Genomic DNA, 18,418 nt, shown 5'->3' with positions numbered 1-18,418 from the left:
GCTGCGTGCTCTCAACAAGTGGTCGTGACTCAGGATTAGAGCCGAGGAGGCCCGGGTCTGGAAGCTGGAAGCAGATGGCCGCGGAGTAGGGAGGGTCTTCGGGGAGGGGGCAGGCAGGGCCGGGACCACGGCACTGGGCGGGGGTGGGGGGTTAAAGAGCGCTTGCATGCGAGATAGCAAATAAGGCAGCCTCTGAAATAACATCGCCCATTGTGGGGTTATCTCTGGGAGGGAGCCCAAATTCTTCCTTTTCCCAGGGGTGTGACCTTGGGAGAGTTATGTGGCCCCTCTGTCCTTCGGTTTCCTCCTTTAGGGACGGGGATGAGACGTCCTGTATCAAGGGGGATGAGAAGTCCTATATCAAAGGGCTCTCCCGAAATGCAGAGAGTCCGGTACATAATAGATACTAGTAAGTATTAGTTCCTAGGGCTGAGCAAGGGCAGCCTCTTTGTTCCCCTGCTAGGAGGGGGGAGGGTGGGAATCTGGATGAGTCCAAGACCCGGGAGCCCTGTCTCTCCTTCTGTGGCTACTGCCAGAGGCAGCCCCATCTCTCGGTTGGCAGGGAGCTGGGCCCCCACACAAGATGAGCCCCGGTGGCCAGCGGGTGCCTTCCCACCCACCCTCTCCTTGGCTGCACCGCCGAGCCCTGTGCGTCTGGTCTCGGCCTTCAGGGCTCCATGACTCCAGCCCCTCTCTGGGGTAGAGAAGGTGACAGGTGCCTAGGTGGAGCAGGCCCCTGGTGCTTCCTAGGGCTCCTCAGCTTTCCTTTTTCAAGGGAAAGGACAAAAAGGAAAGGCAGAGAAGGGCTGTAATATTTGATGAACGTCTAAAGCAAGCTTGTAGGTATCAGAAATGCCTTTGGCTTCACGGAACAGCCACTTGCCATAGCTTAAACAGTTTTATTTTTCTAACAAATTAAGAATTCTGGACATGGGTGGTTGCAGGTCTTGGTCAGCTGCTGGTGATGCCAACAAGGCTTGGGCTCTTTCCACCTCTCCACACATCCCTGACACAAAGAAGCCTACTCATCACCTCAAGGAGACAAGATAGCTGCCTTGGCTCCATCAGGAAAGTGGAGGGTCTCCCAGGAGCTCCCTGCTGGCGTCTCATGGGCCAGGAGTGGGTCAGGTGGCCATCCCTGGAAGCAAGGGATGCTGGGAACCAATTTCCCCAGGGTACCTCCCCCACCTCCAGCAGGTGCTGGTGAGGGACGGTGAGCGGCCACGTGGGGAGAAGGGTCAGGTTGGCTGCGGGAGGAGGTAGCGCTCCTCACATCCCAGTCTTGCAGACGGCAAGCCGGAGCCAAGGGCAGAGAAACCCAATAAGCACTTTGATTGATTTACTTTGACATTCTGGGCCAGCAACCAAAGATGCAGAGATAAAAGCCACTCCCTTGCCTTTCAGAGACAGAAGGAGAATAATAATAGTAATAGTAACAGTATAATAGCTGAAATTCACTGACCATGGACCAAGTGCCAAGTGCTTGCTGGGCACTTTCTGGCCTTTCCCTTGTGTCTTGCTCACTCCCACCCCCGGCAACAGGCATGATTCCACCTGCCGTGGAGAAACCAGCAAGGCCCACAGCACGCAGGCAAGACTTCCCCCCAACAGTGCATAAGGTGGGGGATAGAAGAGCACAGGTATGAGCGAGGATCTCGGGCAACCCACGGAAAGAGGAAGACCCGGGAAACTTTCTGGAGATGGGCTGGTGTGTAGGGTCTGGAAGCGGCAGGTGGAATTCCACACTCAGACAAGGTGCAGAAGGTGCCCAGGTGAAGCAGGACATCCCCGAGGATGCATTAGAAGTGACCTTAGCAATCTGAGGCACCTCTGGGGGCTATCCACCCCTACTTTCCCAGAAACTTGTTTCTTTAAAAGGAGTGAAAAAAAAAAAAGAAGCGTTGAGAATAAAGTTATACTTGTAAAATCAACCAGTGACATGAATATTGAAAACAAAATTGTCAAAGATTAAAAAAAAAAGAAAAGAAAACCAACCCTTAGACTTGATGTGGATGATAGAGGAGTGAAAGATGAAGGGCTAGCGGCCCCTGGGTGGCTCAGTTGGTTAAACATCTGCTTTTGGCTCAGGTCTTGATCTTGAGGATCCAGCCCGGGGTCGGCTCCCTGCTCAGTGGAGAGTCTGCTTCTCCCTCTCCCTTTGCCACCCTACCTGCTTGTGCTGTCTCTGTTAAATAAATAAAATCTAAAAAAAAAAAAAAAAAAATGGAAAGAGGAAATGCTGGCACACAGTTGGGAGGAGTGTGAATGGGTGTAAACCTTTAGAAAAGCAACTTTAAACAATTCTTTAAAATGTGTTGATCTTTTGGCTTGATTTCTAGAACATATGCTAAAGAAATGATAAACAAAAGTAGATAATGGCACAAGACATCATTTATTAAAATATGACTTTGTGTTTTCTCCCTTGTATTTTCCCTCTCAGTGTCCCCAGGTTTGTAGCCAGACTCCTCCCTACTCCGGAGTCCCAGGGGGCATTTGCAGGACCCAACCAGAAGCTGTTTGAAGGCAACATTTTTCCCTGTGTAGTTATTTATTTATTTGTGAAAAAGAAAGCTCGAGAGAGAAAACATGAAGGCAGTCTCGGTAAAACAGTAGGAGGAATCGTAAGACGGCAGGGGGAAGGTTCCTACCACCTGAAAAGGGGCCCCAGGTCCCAGAGGTGGGACGTCAGCCCCCTGAATAGCCACACCTCAGGACATTGCTATGATTTCCTAAAGCTCACGGTCCACAAAAACTAGAGTCACAGCCATACCCCAGTGTCCTGAACCTCCAAGCTGGCATACAGCAGCAGCCACTGGCTACCGAAGAGCATGCCCTCTGAGATGATGGGTATCTGTACAAACCCCAGGACCTTTGCATGGCCCTGGCAGACAGGGAGTTTTCAAAATGACTGAGGCCTCAAGTGGAATTCAAAGAAAACTGAATGTGACATTCTCACCTATAGGCATTCACAAGAAAAGACGTGTTTTTTAAAGGTCACTGAGTATAGACTTACTATCTTGCTTTGATTTTTTTTTAAACTATTAGTTAAATATTTTCCATAGGAAGATACCGAAGTCCCCTGCCCTGTGTTCCCTGACCTCCAGGCACATACCTTTACTATTGCACCAACCTTGCTGGGAGGGTCATTATCTATATTTAGTCCCTCACAGTGTTCTTCGAGGTTCTCAGGTCCTAGAGACTCATCAAGACATTGTCTTGTTTACCTCCATATGCCCAGTGCCTTGCATAATGCCTGGCAAACACTCAGGGAATGAATGAGGACATGAATGAATGAAGGAGGGAAGGAAGGAACGAACAAACGAACAGGTGTCTGGTATCTGGGATAAAGGGCTTGGCGAGGCCCATCCCTGTTGTCCCCACACAGACGCTCCTGGCAGCCCTAAGGGCTGTGCACTCGGCCACAGAGTTAACTGCAAGCACATACTTGGGAGTGTAAACAACCCTCCTCCAGGCCAGGGCCGACTGGCAGCCTCGCGGGCAGCTTGCACAATCTCGTGGGCTGCTGTGATTCTCATTTTTGGGGCATGGAGTCATCTCTGCCATGAGCCTCTCCCTCCTTGCCCTGGATTGTCTCTTGGCAACATAAAAGGAACTGTATGTCTGTTGTCAGTGGGAAGAAGTTCAGACCCCCCCATCCCTCCAGGAAACCGGTCCTGATGAACTAGATCTGTCCGTGGACCCCAGGAGGGTGGAGCTGAGAGGGAGCTTGGAGGTCTTCCAGACTGACTGCTTCATTTTACAGATAAAGGGCCTGAGATCCTAAAGAGGTGGGGACACCAAGCTGATTGCAACTGTGGCAAACCTTGGCACGGAGCTGGGTGTCCTGGGATGGCAGCTGGTTTTGGAACCAGCCGAACAGGGCTGTAAATTCTTGCCCGGCCACTGTCCAGCCGTGTGAACTTGGATCGGGGATGTGTCCTTGAGTCCCCATCCCCTTGTCTCTGCTGTGCTGCCTGCAAAGGTGTCCTGGAGCCCCTGTGTGATAATACCCAGCCCAGTGCCGGGCTCAGACTAGGGCCTTTTGTCTCCTGCCTCCTCCCATCCTTTCTTTCCTAACTTTTCCCACTCACCGTTCCTCACCATTCCTCCAAGTCTGGGTGTGAAGTGCCCACGCATCCCTCTGAACCCTCCACTCCAGGGCAGTTCGCTTCCTGATTGGCCTCACATGCTCTGATGGCCTCTAGACTCATTAGGGTCCGCCTACTTTCTCTCTTGCCTTTTCTGTTCTCACACACCTCTTGATCTTGCCAAATTCATTCATATTTTCCTTTCTCTCTCCCTTCCTGCAAACTTTCCCAGGCCTCTGCTCTGCGCCGGGCACCTGATGGGCAGGGAAGCTCCCTGCCACCTCTTGCCCTTTCAGAGCTCACCTGCTGCTTGAGAGGGGTTGTGCGAGCACGGACAAGACAGGAGAGGAGCGCTGAATGGCAGAGGCGATGACGGGTGCCCACAAAATCCTGTGTACTAGTTCTGGTTTCTGGAACACCGTGGCAGATAGAAGAGTGACCATGTCCTATCCCCTAAACCTTTCAATGTTACCTCATGTGACATCAGGGGCTTTGCAGATGTGGATAAATGAAGGATTTTGAGAAGGGAGACTGTCCTGGATTATCCAGGGGGACATAGGTTCCTTGTAAGAGGGAGAAGGAAGATCAGAGAGGAGAGATGTTGTCCTGCTGGCTCTGAAGATGGAGGAAGGAGCATGGGTGCCCCTGGAGTCCTCAGAAAGAACCAGCCCTGCTGACACCGTGATTTTAGCCTTCAAGACTCATTTTGGACTTCACTTCCAAAACTATAACAGAGTAAATATATGCTGGTTTCAGCCACCAAGTTTGTGTTAATTTGCGACAACAGCGGTAGCAAATGTAGAAGACCATGATTCTCTGCCCTTTTGTGGAGAGATGGCCCGTGTGACTAACTCTGGCCAATGCAACGTGAATGCGGGTGACGCACCTTGCTTTGACCTGAGGCTTCTGTCTTGCCCTGCCACAGCCAGTGAAGACATCGTAGTTGGTGAAAGTACAAGGCGGTGGTGGTGCTGCTGGCAGCCTGGGTCCCTGAGTGATTGTGTGGAGAAGAGTCGCCCGCCCCCTCCCCCTGCCCCACTGACTGTCTAAACCTCTTAGGATTTGGAGATTATTCGTGACCGATATAACCTAGATTTTTCTTACTGTGGGAGCTCTGATGAGGCTCTTGCTTCGTAGAGGCAATGATTAAGCCTTGAGAAGATAGGTGGGCACTTAACAACGTGAGCAAAGGCCTGGAGGGGCTGGAGTGCGTGGTGGAAGCAGAGGCTGGCTGCAAAGGTTGGGGGGAAATGGGGAGTAGGGCTCTGCTGTGACTCTGGCCATCCTGTGCCCCCCGGCCGGGCTCCAGTAGGCTTGTACTCCTTTCCCAGCGTGTACTGCTGGGTGTGTACCTAGTGTGCCTGCAGGCCTCATGTATGCACATGCATGTGTGTGGTCGAGAGGCCTCTCTCTCTGGGCACAGGTACACACGTGACTGCAGGTGTGTGCAGCTATGGGTTGTCTCTGGGTAGAGCTGTAGCTCCAGCGGGGGTCTGGGCCAAACGATGGTGTCGGGCTGCGAGTGGGTCTCCAGTGCCGAGGAACTGAATAAAGAGTGTGCGGCAATGAGGATGGTGAGTGAGTGTATCAGAGTGAACACAGAAGCTTTTCAAATCATTGGCAAGGGAAAAGCTGTGGAACACTGCGGTGGCTCATAAGGTGAGTCGAAACCCGCAGTGCCCCCCTTTAGGGCCGAATGTGCAATGATTCATTAACCTGTGCCCTCTCCAGGGGTGACTGATTGCTGAACAAGCGTGGGTCTTTCTCGAGGGGCCAGCGTGAGCCAGAGAACACCCTATCACGTCAGTCCCACCGCGGGCCAGGTTTGCATCCTGTGTTTATTGCCCACATTACTCACTGTTTTGTTACCTGAAATACGTTTAATTCCTATTAATAACGAGCACTGTAGGGCATAGATTTCATCACTGGCATTAAATTACTTTATTGCAGTTTACAAAGCAGCTGCCCGTGATGGATGACGCACCAGCTGAAGCCAGGGCCTTCACACACGAGCCGCTCACATGCGTGTGGACATTGCACGGCGGGAGTGTGTAGTCAGAGGCAATGCGTTTTCTTGCACACTTACAGTAGCACGTGAAGGTAACCTTTTGTGTGCTTGGCCCTTCTGTGGGGTGCCGCTGTGCCGCCCTAGACCGGAGCCTGCTTTATTGAGAATCTCCTAAGGGCTGGGTGCACAGCTCAGGGCTTTTGAGGCTCTTGTCTCCGTGAACTCCAGGGCCCCATGTGGGTAGGGGCTGTAACCTTCACATCATAAACGCAGAGACAGAGGCTCGCAGAGGACCTGCCTGCGGTGCACGGTGGGGCCAGCCTTCAATCCAGCCAGGCCTGCTTACACGCCGCCTCGCACGTTCCTCAAGCGCCAGTCAGACCAGCTCATTTCTGCCCTCCCTGCCAACCTCGCAGGCAGGCCCCTTTAAGATCAGGTGAGATGATGTTTTTTCGCTGAGAGACCGCAGGAAGATTACTCATTCTTTTTAATTTTCTTTGGTAATACCGTTTGTGTCTTCCATTAATGGCTGGAAGAGTCTCCTGTCCATTGGTTCCCCGCGCGGCCCCCCTCCGTGCGGGGTTCGTAGGAAATGATGTCAGAGCGTGAGAGGGTGAGTGGTCAGGGGACCTAATAGAACTGCCCTTCTCCCGCCCACCGGGCACACACACTGCCTTTGCAAAAACAATTCCCTATTTGGCAAAGGGCAGTGTTTGCCCTGGGATGGGACCTTGCGGCCCTGCACCAGGCCGTGTTTGTTCTGGCATGAACCACAGAGATGTCCGAGCCTTCCATGGTTGTTGAACTTCCTGGATTTCTTATCATGCAGCCTGCCCTGCCAGGGAATGGTGAAATGCTGACTGGTGCCCAAGAGACCAAGAGGGGATACTGAGAAGTCCCACAAGCCCACTCCTGCCCCCAAGGGACAAGCAGCACTGGGCAGGGCCGCTGAGGGCTGGTGGGGGCAAGGGAGAAGGAGCCGGACAGACCTATAGGTAAAGCCTTCCCTTTCTTTAACCTGGACTGAGCCGGGGTGCCTGGGTGGCTCAGTCGGTTAAGCGTCTGCCTTTGGCTCAGATCCTGATCTCAGGGTCCTGGCTCAGTGGGAGAAGCTCAGTGCTTCTCCTTCTGCCTCTCTCTCTGCTCATGTTCTCTCTCCTTGTCTCTAAACAAAACATCTGGCCTGAGCCTACATTCCCACGCCTGAACCCCACTCCTGAATTCTCTGCTGTTGAGTCTAGTCTCCTCACTTTCCCTGGATGTCCCTTGCCCGGGCCTGGGCCATGCCTGCTAAGTAGCACTTTCTGTCTCCCACGTCTCCAGTTGACACCCTAGTGGGGAGGTAGAATGAAGGAACGACCGAAGTGTTCTGAGGGTGGGGCTGGGCCCCACACTATACTTTCCTGCACCTTTCCCTTTGCCTGGGTTCCCTGACCTTCCAGAGCTCCTCAGGATGTTTGCCCGGGGATGCCAAAATGAACCCTCAGGGAGCCCTGGGGAGAACGTGTCTCTGCCCCATCGGAAAGTCACACAACACCGCAGCTGGGGAAGGCTGAGGTAGGAGTCAGTGGTGATGGGGTGGGCAGCGGGGGGAGGGGGTCCCTGGCTCAGGAGTCGGCCAACCGGGGTCAGGTCCCAACCCTGCCTTCTAGCGCCAGGACCTGTGCCTACATAGAATGAGTGTAATGGCAGCTCCTTTCTTGGGAGGCTGAACTACAGTGAGAGATCGATGAAGTTCCACGAGCACAGTAGGCAGATTTTAGCAGCCCCTTATGTCACCCTAAGGGGATTTCAGACAAATGGTTGACCTTCAACCACCTTTGTGCCCTAATCGCGCTATTCCTTGACTGCCACCTCCAAGGCTCCTTATTTCACAACAAACATATGGTTGCAATGGTCCATCCTTTCTGCAGATGAGGGGACTCGCAAGCTGGGGCTGTGGTCCAAGGACACGCAGTCTGTAGGTGGCAGAGCAGGGTTCAGTGCAAGTTGGCTTGACCCGAAGTGTGCTTCTTCTTCTCTGTGACCTCTGCCACAGTCCCTCATGCTGACCAGGGGTCCTTGAGCTTTCCTGGCCCTCCTGGGTCTGGTGGCTGAGGCAGGAGAGGCAGCTGCCAATGTGCAGTGAGCTCAGGGAGGGCCTGGGGTCCCCTTGGCAGACCCCCTTGTTTGCTACACACCCTGAATTCCTACCATTACTCATGCTGCTGTGGCTCCTGTAGCATGTGGGCAAGCCCCCTGGTGTAATGCAATCCACTGTCTGCCTCTGATGGCAGGGCACAGCCACGGAGGACACACCGGCACCTAGTATCTGAGGACGGGGTCCCAAGCAGGGGATGATCTCATGAAGAGGAGGAACCTTGGGTCCTAGAGCGGCCACCCTGGGACCAGGGCTTGTCACCAAAGGGAGAAAAAAGGCTTTACCATGGAGAGCAGAGAAAAGGAGAGAATGATGTTGAGTTCCTACTATGTGTGGGTGCTGCCTTTATGTACACTGTGTCATCCAGCTCTCTCAAAAACCTTGTTGGGTCCCCATGTTATAGAAAGGGAAAGAAAGCACAGCAAAGTTAAGCAATTTGCCCAAGGCCACACAGTTAATGCCGCAGAGGCAGGCTCAATGCAGGCCTGTGACAACTTTGTAATTTTGCCAGGACATAGTTCCCTCTGCTGCAGATGTGCTCATGGGAAGGGATTTGTGTCTTCAGTGGAGCTAGCTGGCCTGGGTAGAAGCAGGGTTAACCAGCAGGAACCGTTGCCCCATCAATCAAGGGTCCGGCCCTGGCAGCTCTTGCCGCCCACCTGGGATGGCCAGAAGCCTGGAGGTGCTTCAGCCCAGTTAGTCATCCCAGGTGAGCGGCAAGCAGGCACCCATCGGGAGGTTTGCCTCCACCCCCCACACTTGAGATGAGAAAACAACAAAAGTACTGCATCTGGCCTCAACCCTGAGCTCGGTGCCCAGGCGCATTACTCACTTCCTTCCTGGGACCTCCATGGGAGGGGGTGCTGACTCCTGCCAGCACTGTGGGTCATAGTGGGGTGCAGGTGGGCGTCGCCGGGTCACTCACGTCCCCTCACTGGACCCCATGGGGACCCAAGGTGAGCCAGGACATCGGGCTGAGCCTAGGATGCCTCTGCTGGAAATATATATTAAATGAGAATAAAGCGATTTGGCTCCACTTGAAAGTAAAGTAGGGTCTCCAGAGAAAACGGAGATAAAGCAGTGAAGTCCAACGACGAGAAACAGTCTGCCCCAGTGACAACCACTGGGTGCTTTCGTCCCTGCCCTTCACACACATGGACTTGATAGTTGGTGTTGCTGTCACCTTTCCTGGGTCCTAAGCACCCCCGGGCTTCCCCCAAACCATTTGTTTACCTGTTCTAGCTTTTGGAGGGAGGCGATGTCACTTCGCTCTCTAGATGTGCAACGGAAGCTTCAAGAGCTTGACAAAGCCGGGCTCACACATACTGAGATACAGGCAGAGAGGAAGGATTCGGACTGCAGAGTCCAAGTTCCTGGAGAGTACCATAGCCGCTGCCGTGATCCCGCATCTGCTCCCTGGCCTCCCATCAGAAGCACGTCCCCCACCGCAACGAGTTCAGGGCAAACAGCAGGTGTCGTTCTGTATGCGATTCCCCATGCCATGGCCGGAGAGCAGTCTGCCACCCTCTCCTGGTGCTGGCCACCTTAGTTATTTCGAATTTCTCACCATTATGAGCACACTGCCGGGAACTGCTTCGAGTTACGGTGATTTCTCTGGGCAGTGCTTACCATGGATCGTGAGGCCAGAGGGTGGGGACACTTTGAAGAACTTCTAGGAAGCACCGCCCCGTGCGGGCGCCTGATTTCAGCTCGCTGGGCAGAGATGAGACGGCTCCTTCAGAGGCTCCGTGTGGCCCAGCGTGGCGCTCCCTGCTGATGAGTCACGGGAGGCAGCACACACAGCTGAGCCTTCCCAGGGGCGCAGGTGTCGTGGCCTCTGCCACACTTCAACCCAAGCTCAGGATTGAGGCCTGTTTCAAGGTGATAAAAATGAGTCTCCAAGAGGCGAAGTCAGTTACCCAAGGTCACACAGCCTGGGCCCAAACCCACGTTTTGCAAGACACCAGCCACTAATTCTTCAGCAGTTCTAGTTAACTTTCCCCACCAGCTCAGCGCCCACAGGTGCCAGCTTACTGTCTGAAGCATCTCCTGGAGATTTTCACAGAGACTGGGGTTTGGCTCAGTCCTCACCTCCTGCTGGCCTCTCTCTAAATTATATTTTAGGCTCTGCCCACTTCTCTGCATCACCTCTTGCTGGTTCAGTAGCCTCTGGAGGTTTTGTGTCTGGTGGGCTCGTGCTGAGCCACTCTTGCCCTTTTCTCCACTTAGCAGTCAGAATGGTCTGTTAAGGACCCAAATCCCCCCAGGTGGCTCCCCTGCCCTGGCCTTTCAGGGACTCCCCCCTGGGTGTGAGGTGACTCACCTGGAAACCTGCTGAGATGAATTTGATTCAGTGCCTGCCCCATGCCAGGTACAGTGCTAGACACGATGGGAACAGAACCAGACAGAACTTAGGAGGCCTGCCTCCTGTGTCCCCTCCTTCCCTCCCTCCCTCCCTGATCCTGTCCCATCCCTACCTGAGTGCCCACTGGGCCCCAGACATTGGGGCCCTCCTTTCCCTCATGCAGACAGGCCAAGCCTTCACCTAGAACACTCTTGCCCTTCCTCCCCGAGTTCTGACTGCTTCCTTTCTTTCCCAGAAAACCCTCCCTACACGCAGGCCGGCGCTGTGTATCTCACTATTGTCTTCACAGAAGACATATGCCTCCCCCAAAACATGTGCCTCCCCAAAGCACACCCACCCACACACCACAGCTTCCCCCAGACAAATTGTCTGTTCATAAACTTTCGAGGAGAAAGGGGATAGGGGAATGAATTTCTAGCCACCTTGGTCATGTTTTTGCATTCATAATAAATATTTTCACATTCATTTTAAAAAAAGTCCAACAAAGACAGCACACTCCATGAGAACAGTGACAGGATATTGGCCACATCATAATGATAGTTGTTCATTTCAATGGCTCCCCCCACCTGGGTGGAAACCCTTCTGGATCGCCTTCCTCACAATTTCAGTAAGACCCTTATCAATTATTTGGTGAGCCAAGAGGCCTTCCTCCTCCCGTGTTTGGTCTTCCACGAACTGGACTCACTGATTCTGGTGATCGCAGTGACACGGCTCAGAGAAATCTCCTGGTAGAAGGACTTAAAGGCCTCTTGCAGTGGCCTGGGCCTGGCCCTCTGCAGGTGGGGTGGAGGTACAGCTGGCCACATCCCTCCGTCTGTCCAGCCTTCGAAAGAGCCACCCTCTGCCCCTCTCTGATTCACCGCAAAGGTAGTTATGAGGCTCGACTCCTCTTGCTGTCCCCACTGGGCTTCACGAGGCCTTAGTGCAAAGAACTCCTCAACTGGGCCGTGTTTCCTCTATTATAATCGCCACTTTCTGATTTTCTCTCTTCCTTGATGTCTTCAGCAGGAGAGTGCAGAAGAGCTAGGGTACTCTTAAGCCCTTGCAGCGGGAACAGGAGACAGAGAGGGATCACCATTGACACCTGCAGGTCTGTAGCCTGCCAGGCCTGCCAGGCCCCAAGAGGGAGAATGGGATCCTCCAGGAGTGAAAGAGACCAGCCCAATGACAGCAAAACTAGTTTTCCTGGGTTGAAAACCATGAATTCCCAAATAATGAGGTTAATGAAAAGATGGGGTGAGCACATGTGACCATGTGCCAGAGCTGCTTATGACAGCAAGGCTCGGGTAAGTACCTCCTGGGTGCCAGCTCCATGCTGGGCATCGTGAGGGCCACACACGGTTTCTGACTACTGGAGACTTGATGGGCTGGGGGCCTGACACAAGCTGGGGCCTGGACAAAGCGCTCCTTCTCAGCTTTCTGCTGATGAGTTGAGTAGCACTGGACATCACCCATGGGAAACTATTCTTCCCAGCTCCAGCCAAGACTGGGGATTCCTTCTTGTGGAGAAGATTGACTTCTCTTGGGAAGCCTTTTCTCTTCTTGCCAAAGGCAGAAATGAGGTCTCTTTTTTCTACCCTGAAACTCTGAGCTTGACCCACAGGAAGGCACTGGGCATTCCTGCTGGACAGGCCCACAGGACTGAGGCCTGGCTGAGTTGGGGGCCCCCTCCTTCTGCACCCAGAGGCTGGATGTGCCTCATCCACGTTCTGGGTTGCAGGCCATGGGTTAACCTAGAAGGAAGGAGGAGTAATTGTACAGAAGTCAGATATTCTGCAGCGACCCCAAGCAAGGCCAGGCTTCCTGGTAGGGCAGCAAGGCACATGAGGGGAAGCACAGCACAGGGGAGTGAGGGCAGGGGAGCTGGTCAGCCCCAGGCCTCACAGTTAGGAGTGGGCCCATTCCTTACATGGCATTTGGTGAACGAGAAATGCATGCAGAGCCAGCTCCCCTAGGACAAGTGGCTTGCTTGAGGGAAAAAGTATATAGGGATGTGTGTGTGTGTGTGTGTGTGTGTGTGTGTGAAAGTGCTGAACCACTAAAAGTTGCACACTTCAGAGCCCAAGAGATGCTGCTGAGGCCCCCGCCCCAACAGCACACAGCCCCCTGCTTGGGCTCTGGAGGCCCGGCCCAGCTAGCGGCACCAGCTCTCAGGCATCGGCACACAACAAATATTTACCCACAGACAGCCTGGCCTGCTTCCTGTCTCCCGCTTGGAGCTGGGGGCTGCACAGAGGCTGGTGGGATTCTCATGATACCCTCAGCAGCAGAGACTTGGAGCCACATAACCACAAGGCATGGGGGATGGTCTCCCAAGGGGACTGTGGCCTCACTCAGGCAGGGGGGACTCCCTCCTGCTGACAGGCAGTGGACAGTGAGCAGCACTTGGATGGAGTTGTGGCCACAGGTGGGCACGCCCAAGGAGCTCTGATGGGTGTGGGAGAGGAGCTTGAAGCAGCCCGCACTTCCCGCAGATCAAGCAGAGGCTCGGAGAGAGTAGAGTTGATGCATTCGCAGGAATGTAGCTTCTTGAGACCGTCAGGGTTGCTTTTGGTGAGCAGTTCCATTCATTCAGCAAATATTTACCAAGCTCTGGCCAGATGCCAGGTCTTGCCCCAGAGAGCTGTTGGGAGGCTCTGGGAGGTGACGTGGTGGCAGGAAGGGCTCAGTGCTTGCTTGCCAGCAGAGTCATGCTGCCCACAGGCCCCACCACTCGTGGGAGGACTGGAGACAGGGTCCCTGCGCATCAGAGAAATTTATCTTGTCTCCCTCCTCTCCTTAGACCCACTTGGCTATGGAACGGATAGATCTGAGCCTTGCTTATGTGAAAGCTGTGGAAGGAAAGAGCCAGAGCAAAGGATCAGAACTCTACCTTGAGGCCTTGTTGCTTGTAGCCAAGGGCGCTGGAAGCTCGAGGCTACCCTGCCAGCAAAAGTAGAATTGCCTCCTAATCCTTCCTTTGTCCTTAAATTCTTCTTTCTCAGAGAACATCAGAGCTGCAAACCACTTTATCTTCCTGTCCAGTATCACCTTTCACTCTGTTCCACTGGCCTGGGGGCTTTCTCTCACCTTTCTGCCATGGAACAATCCATATTTGAAGACCTCCAAAGACAGGAAGCTCAGTACTCTCTAAGCACACAGGTAGTCTGAGTGAGTGGCTGTCCTGAGGCCAAGAAGGCAGCAAGGGGAGGCTGGAGCACATGAGAAGGCCATGGGGACTCAGGAAATGCTGGTGTGCTGGGAGAGGCCACAGGAGACAAGGACAGGGAGCCCGAGAGCCAAATGGTAGGCACCTGACCAGCTTGGAAACCAGTATGCACAAGACACATGGACTCTCTGTATGTAGACTACCTGCTACCCTTGAATCATCCACTGCCTGACGCCCTTGGGACCTGGCGTGGGGAATGGTGAGAGCCAACTCTTCACACCCCCCAGCACAGCACATGCCTGGGAGCATGCTTGCATATGCGTGGGCCATGCAGGAGGCCAGAAAACAAATGGCAGTAATGTCCACCTTGCCAAAAAGGCCCAAGGAACCACCAAATCCAGAGCTAGCATGCTCCAGCTGCATACTCAGGCCCCAGACCCCAGGTGTCCCTGGGGACCGGGTTGATGGAGGAGTTGAGCTTACTATCAGTTTCTGGCAGCTTCTAATGAGTAATGAAAGGGAGTAGATCCAAGTTTTGCCAAACAAGTGATTGACCTTAAGTGCAGCATGGTAAACAGGACTCTGGAGGAGGAATTGGCTCATTGTTGGACCTGGTGGAGACCAATAGAACCTGCTATGGGAAGAGGCCATTAGGCATCTCTTGTTACATCTGTCGCTCTTCTCTTCACACATCCAACAGGATACAGACCAGTTTTCTAAGGCAACTGGGCTTGCTCAGCTGCTGTGAAGGCCTGGGTCTGTGAATGGTTTCTGCATCTTTCTGGATGTCAGTGATGCTCTGTGCGGCTCGTGTGTGGCTTCCTGCCCTGTAGGTACAGGCATACATAAAAGTCACGTCTGTGGTTCAGGGGATGAGTTCAGACTCCAAAGCTTTAAAGATCCCTTTATGCATCCTGCCTGCCACACTCCAACCTGGCACTGCTCTGCCTCCCTCTTAGGTCATCTGTTGGCCACATTATAGGCACAGTGGGAAAAACATGAACATTAGGATCCTGGAAACTGGGTTCCAGTGGAGGTTCCCTTGCTTACTAGTTGGTTGCTATTGAACAAGAACATGTTTACAAACATTTTCTGTGTTTGCAACCAGGAATAATAAAAAATGATCAGCCCCAAAGGCTGTGAAGGGAACCAAGTGGGTTAAGACATGTGAGAATCCCCCACTGAGCTTGTCTGGACCACACAGGTGCCCCCTCCAGCAGAGCTGGTTCCCTGCCCTTGGCCCAGGGTGGCCTTAGGAGACACTTCCTTCATGGGGAGCCTGAGTGGTGGTTGTGTCCCCCATCCCTGGACCATGATGACGCCCCACTGTTTTAGGCTGGAGCATCCACCTGCCTCTGTGGTTCTGTACCCATAGCCAAAGGACCCTAACCTAGCTCTGTGGACAGCCCTAACCAGACATGGTCAGCACACCCAACTGCCTGGCCTCCCCTGGAGGTGCTGGTGCTCAGGCAGCTGCAGATTCCTGGGACATGGGAACAGCCCTGGGGCCCTCTGAGCATGCCCACTGCCACCATGCTCTACCCAAGCAAGGACAACAGGGTTCACTGTCTAGAAGAGACATTGGCCCCAGCACTCTGGTCCTCTTCATGTCACTACAACCAGGAACTGTTGCAAACATTTCATCAGGGCTCAGAAGAACCCAGAGGAAGAGAAAACACACACAGTCTACCTCAATTTTGCAATCTCATGAGAGAGATCAGCTTAGCACCCAGGAAACAATTAGAGAACAAGATAGTGTCCTATTACCAACTTCATGTGCCTCAGAGGGCATAAGTCACAAGTCTTTGTTTACTCAGCTACTAAAGGGTTTTCATGCCTAACTTCTCAGAACCCCAGGGAACTTTCATGGGCCTTAGGGGATGAGGAAGGACTAGTGGGCAGGGACCCAAGATCCCCCATGCTTTAGCTCCCCACCCAGAATAATCAACACTTATGTGTTCTCTATTGGCGATTACGGTTAATTTTATTGGAGGGGGGAAAAGAGTGTGGAAACTACTGGATGAGCTGAATTATAAGGTTTCTGAGCTTAGAATTGTTATTTAGAGAAGGAGCACGGAATGCTGTACAGGAGGAAGAGAGAGCACGATACATACGGGGCAGGAGATTTCATCTGTCCCAGGCTAGCAACTTGCCTCTCCCACTGGCTGGCTGTCAGGCCCCCTGTGTTCCTCTGGGTGGGGGTCCTAGGGTTGCATGGGTCTCAGAGCTTGAGGTGAAGTTCTTCATACACCCTGCAGCCTGAAGCAAGCACCCTCTTCACCTGCTGCTCCATGGAAGCCTAGCAGTGGGTTCTGCCGGAGGGAGAGCCAGCAGGACTGTGTCCTGGGTGACATAGTTTTACGGTCCGTTTTGGCTAAGGGTAATCTTATCTCTTCTACTTTGTTCTAGCAAAGCAAACAATACCGCGGTGATAATGCTGTATAAAATTTATAATGCACAATTGCATGATTGATATGGCACATTGAACTGTGCATACTGTGGGCACTTGATAAATGTAGGCATGCCCTTTGTCCCCAAGGTAAGAGAGTGGTGGCATTGCAGTGAAGACAAGGACTCTATTTACTGAAAAACATTTTTGTCATGTCCAGCTCCTCATCTTGGCATCATCCCAGGCATCTTCCAAAAAACATCAAGAGGTAGGAACTTCTGGCCCTATTTTTTAGAGGAGGAAACAAGGCTCAGAGACGGTGACTGATCAGTTGAGGGTGTCAGAGTCTGTATTTGACCTAGGACTGACCCCGAGCCATCGTTCGTTCTGTGACACCGCCCTGGTTCTCTCTAGGCAGCCCTTGCCAGGTCTGAGGCTGTGATTGGGAGGGAGTGGGCAACAGGGGTGGGGGGGCAGGGCTGGCACCTCTTCCTACCCACCCCATCACCTTGACATTCTGGGTCTTAAAATTCCAGAAGGTTGGGAAGGGGGCACGGAAGAGGTAAGCTCTGGAATCCAGGAAGTGGTCACGGGGTTTAGAAAATCCCGGGCAGTGGGCCATGGCTGGCAGCAGGGACTTGGCCGAGGAGGGGCAGAGGAGCAGGTCCCAGGTCTCGGCAACCAAGTCAGGCAGCCCCGATCAACGCCACCCTGGAGGGCTGCCTCAGTGAAAGCATCGCTGCTCAGCCCGAGCTCAGCTTTCTGCGCTTAAAAGCACAGAATGGAGCACAGAGGAGAACAGAGATACCCAAGTTCCCTCAGCGAGTTAGGGGTGAAACCCATCTCCTGCCTGTCTCCCACACGGTTCCCAGGTCCCAAGTCCCTCTGGGCCACACACTGAGCTCTGGTGTCCTTCGGTGCATGACCCGCTCTGGTTTTACCTGCTCGCTTCTCCAGCCATCAGCAAGTTGAAAGCTCATCTGGCCAGGCCCGTGCTTTTCCTGGTCTTCCTCCTGCAGCTCCCAACCTCAACTTTACCCATCAACACTGTCCGTCGTGTCGATGGGCATTTGTACAGTGTCACCTGACCCATTGACATCAGGTCCCCAGATCCCCAAGACAGGATGGTGGGAAAGATGAGGTCCCTGAGAGCAGTTCTGATAATTTGAAGCCCAGCACAGCCATTTACTCTGGATATGAGCCCAGCCCTGACTCCGGGAAACCTCTGTTTTCCATGTGCCAAATGGGCAGGATGGCCAGCACCACATGTCCCCGTGCAGGATGTGATAAACACAAAGCCTTGGACCGTGCTGACTGCTAGGTGACACACATGCTGAGCTCTCAAACAGTCCGTCACCTGCAGAAGCAATGGTCGATCTTCCTTGCTCTCAGGGTGGTCTTTATAAAGCCTGAATTGGCCAGCAATCTTCTTGGTGGACCTCCCATGTCCTTCCCCATGTCATCACCAGCTCTGAGCTCTGGGAACCCCAAATTCCTACAGCCCCAGCGCATACTTGCTTATGCACTTCCCTTCCCTGCACCTGCCTCTTCCCCACACATACTTCCAGGAGATCCTGGGTCTGAGGAGGCCTCCTGACATCGGTAGCTCCCACCTGACCCTCATCCTGGCCAAAGCCAGAGAGATGGTGGGTGGGAGTATGGTGTGCGTGCACATGTGACCAGGTACAGGTCAGGTCTCTGCTGCTCAGCCTGTCACCTGGTTTCCTTCCTAGCTGACTGCTTTATTTTGGCATTTGGCTTGAGTCCTCCATGACTTCCCCATTCTGTGGGCTTCCTTCCTCCTTCAGGCACTGTGAGCTCACCAGACAGGTTTTCTTCCAAGCCAGGTGGCTTTAGTGAGGCCAGGAATCCAGCTGGCCAATCTGGAGCCCAAAATGAAGCCCTGTCCCACTGCTTTCTTCTGGAAACTTCCCCTTGCTCCCTGCTCTAGGCCTGGCTCGAGCAAGAAGCATCTGTAGCCCAGAAACCCTGAGGACTTGGCAACTGCCTTCCCCCATGCCCTAGGCTTGGCCTGGAACCATCCCCCAGACCATTGACATAACTGTGAGTTGAGAAGGCTATCTCTAGGTGTGGGGCCTGGTAACTGTCAGGTGGGGAGAGGCTCCTCTCCAACCCCACTGTCTGGGAGCCCAAGGAATGGGCCAGAGCAGGAGCCACTGTTGCTCTGCATTGCCCAAGCACCAGGCATTGCACCAACACATCACAGTGATGGTGACATCTGACTGTCACCATAGGAAAGGGGCCATCGATAGTTACATG

The 18,418-nt window shown here is 53.4% G+C and overlaps 2 long non-coding RNA genes across 3 annotated transcripts in view; one reads left to right on the top strand and one right to left on the bottom strand.

The window, feature by feature from the left end:
- Positions 1–18,418, top strand: part of LOC112647852 (uncharacterized) — a 53,452-nt gene that overhangs the window by 21,941 nt on the left and 13,093 nt on the right. The gene's annotated exons all lie outside the window — the stretch shown is intronic.
- LOC112647854 (uncharacterized) lies at positions 6,002–10,423 on the bottom strand. The gene is made up of 2 exons (XR_007403820.1): positions 9,470–10,423; positions 6,002–9,230 (listed from the first exon to the last, which is right to left on the bottom strand). It is a non-coding gene; the product is annotated as an uncharacterized LOC112647854 (long non-coding RNA).

Source organism: Canis lupus, chromosome 19, assembly GCF_003254725.2.
Source record: "Canis lupus dingo isolate Sandy chromosome 19, ASM325472v2, whole genome shotgun sequence".
Classification (NCBI taxonomy): Eukaryota; Metazoa; Chordata; class Mammalia; order Carnivora; family Canidae; genus Canis; species Canis lupus.
This window is presented reverse-complemented; position numbering and strand designations above follow the sequence as displayed.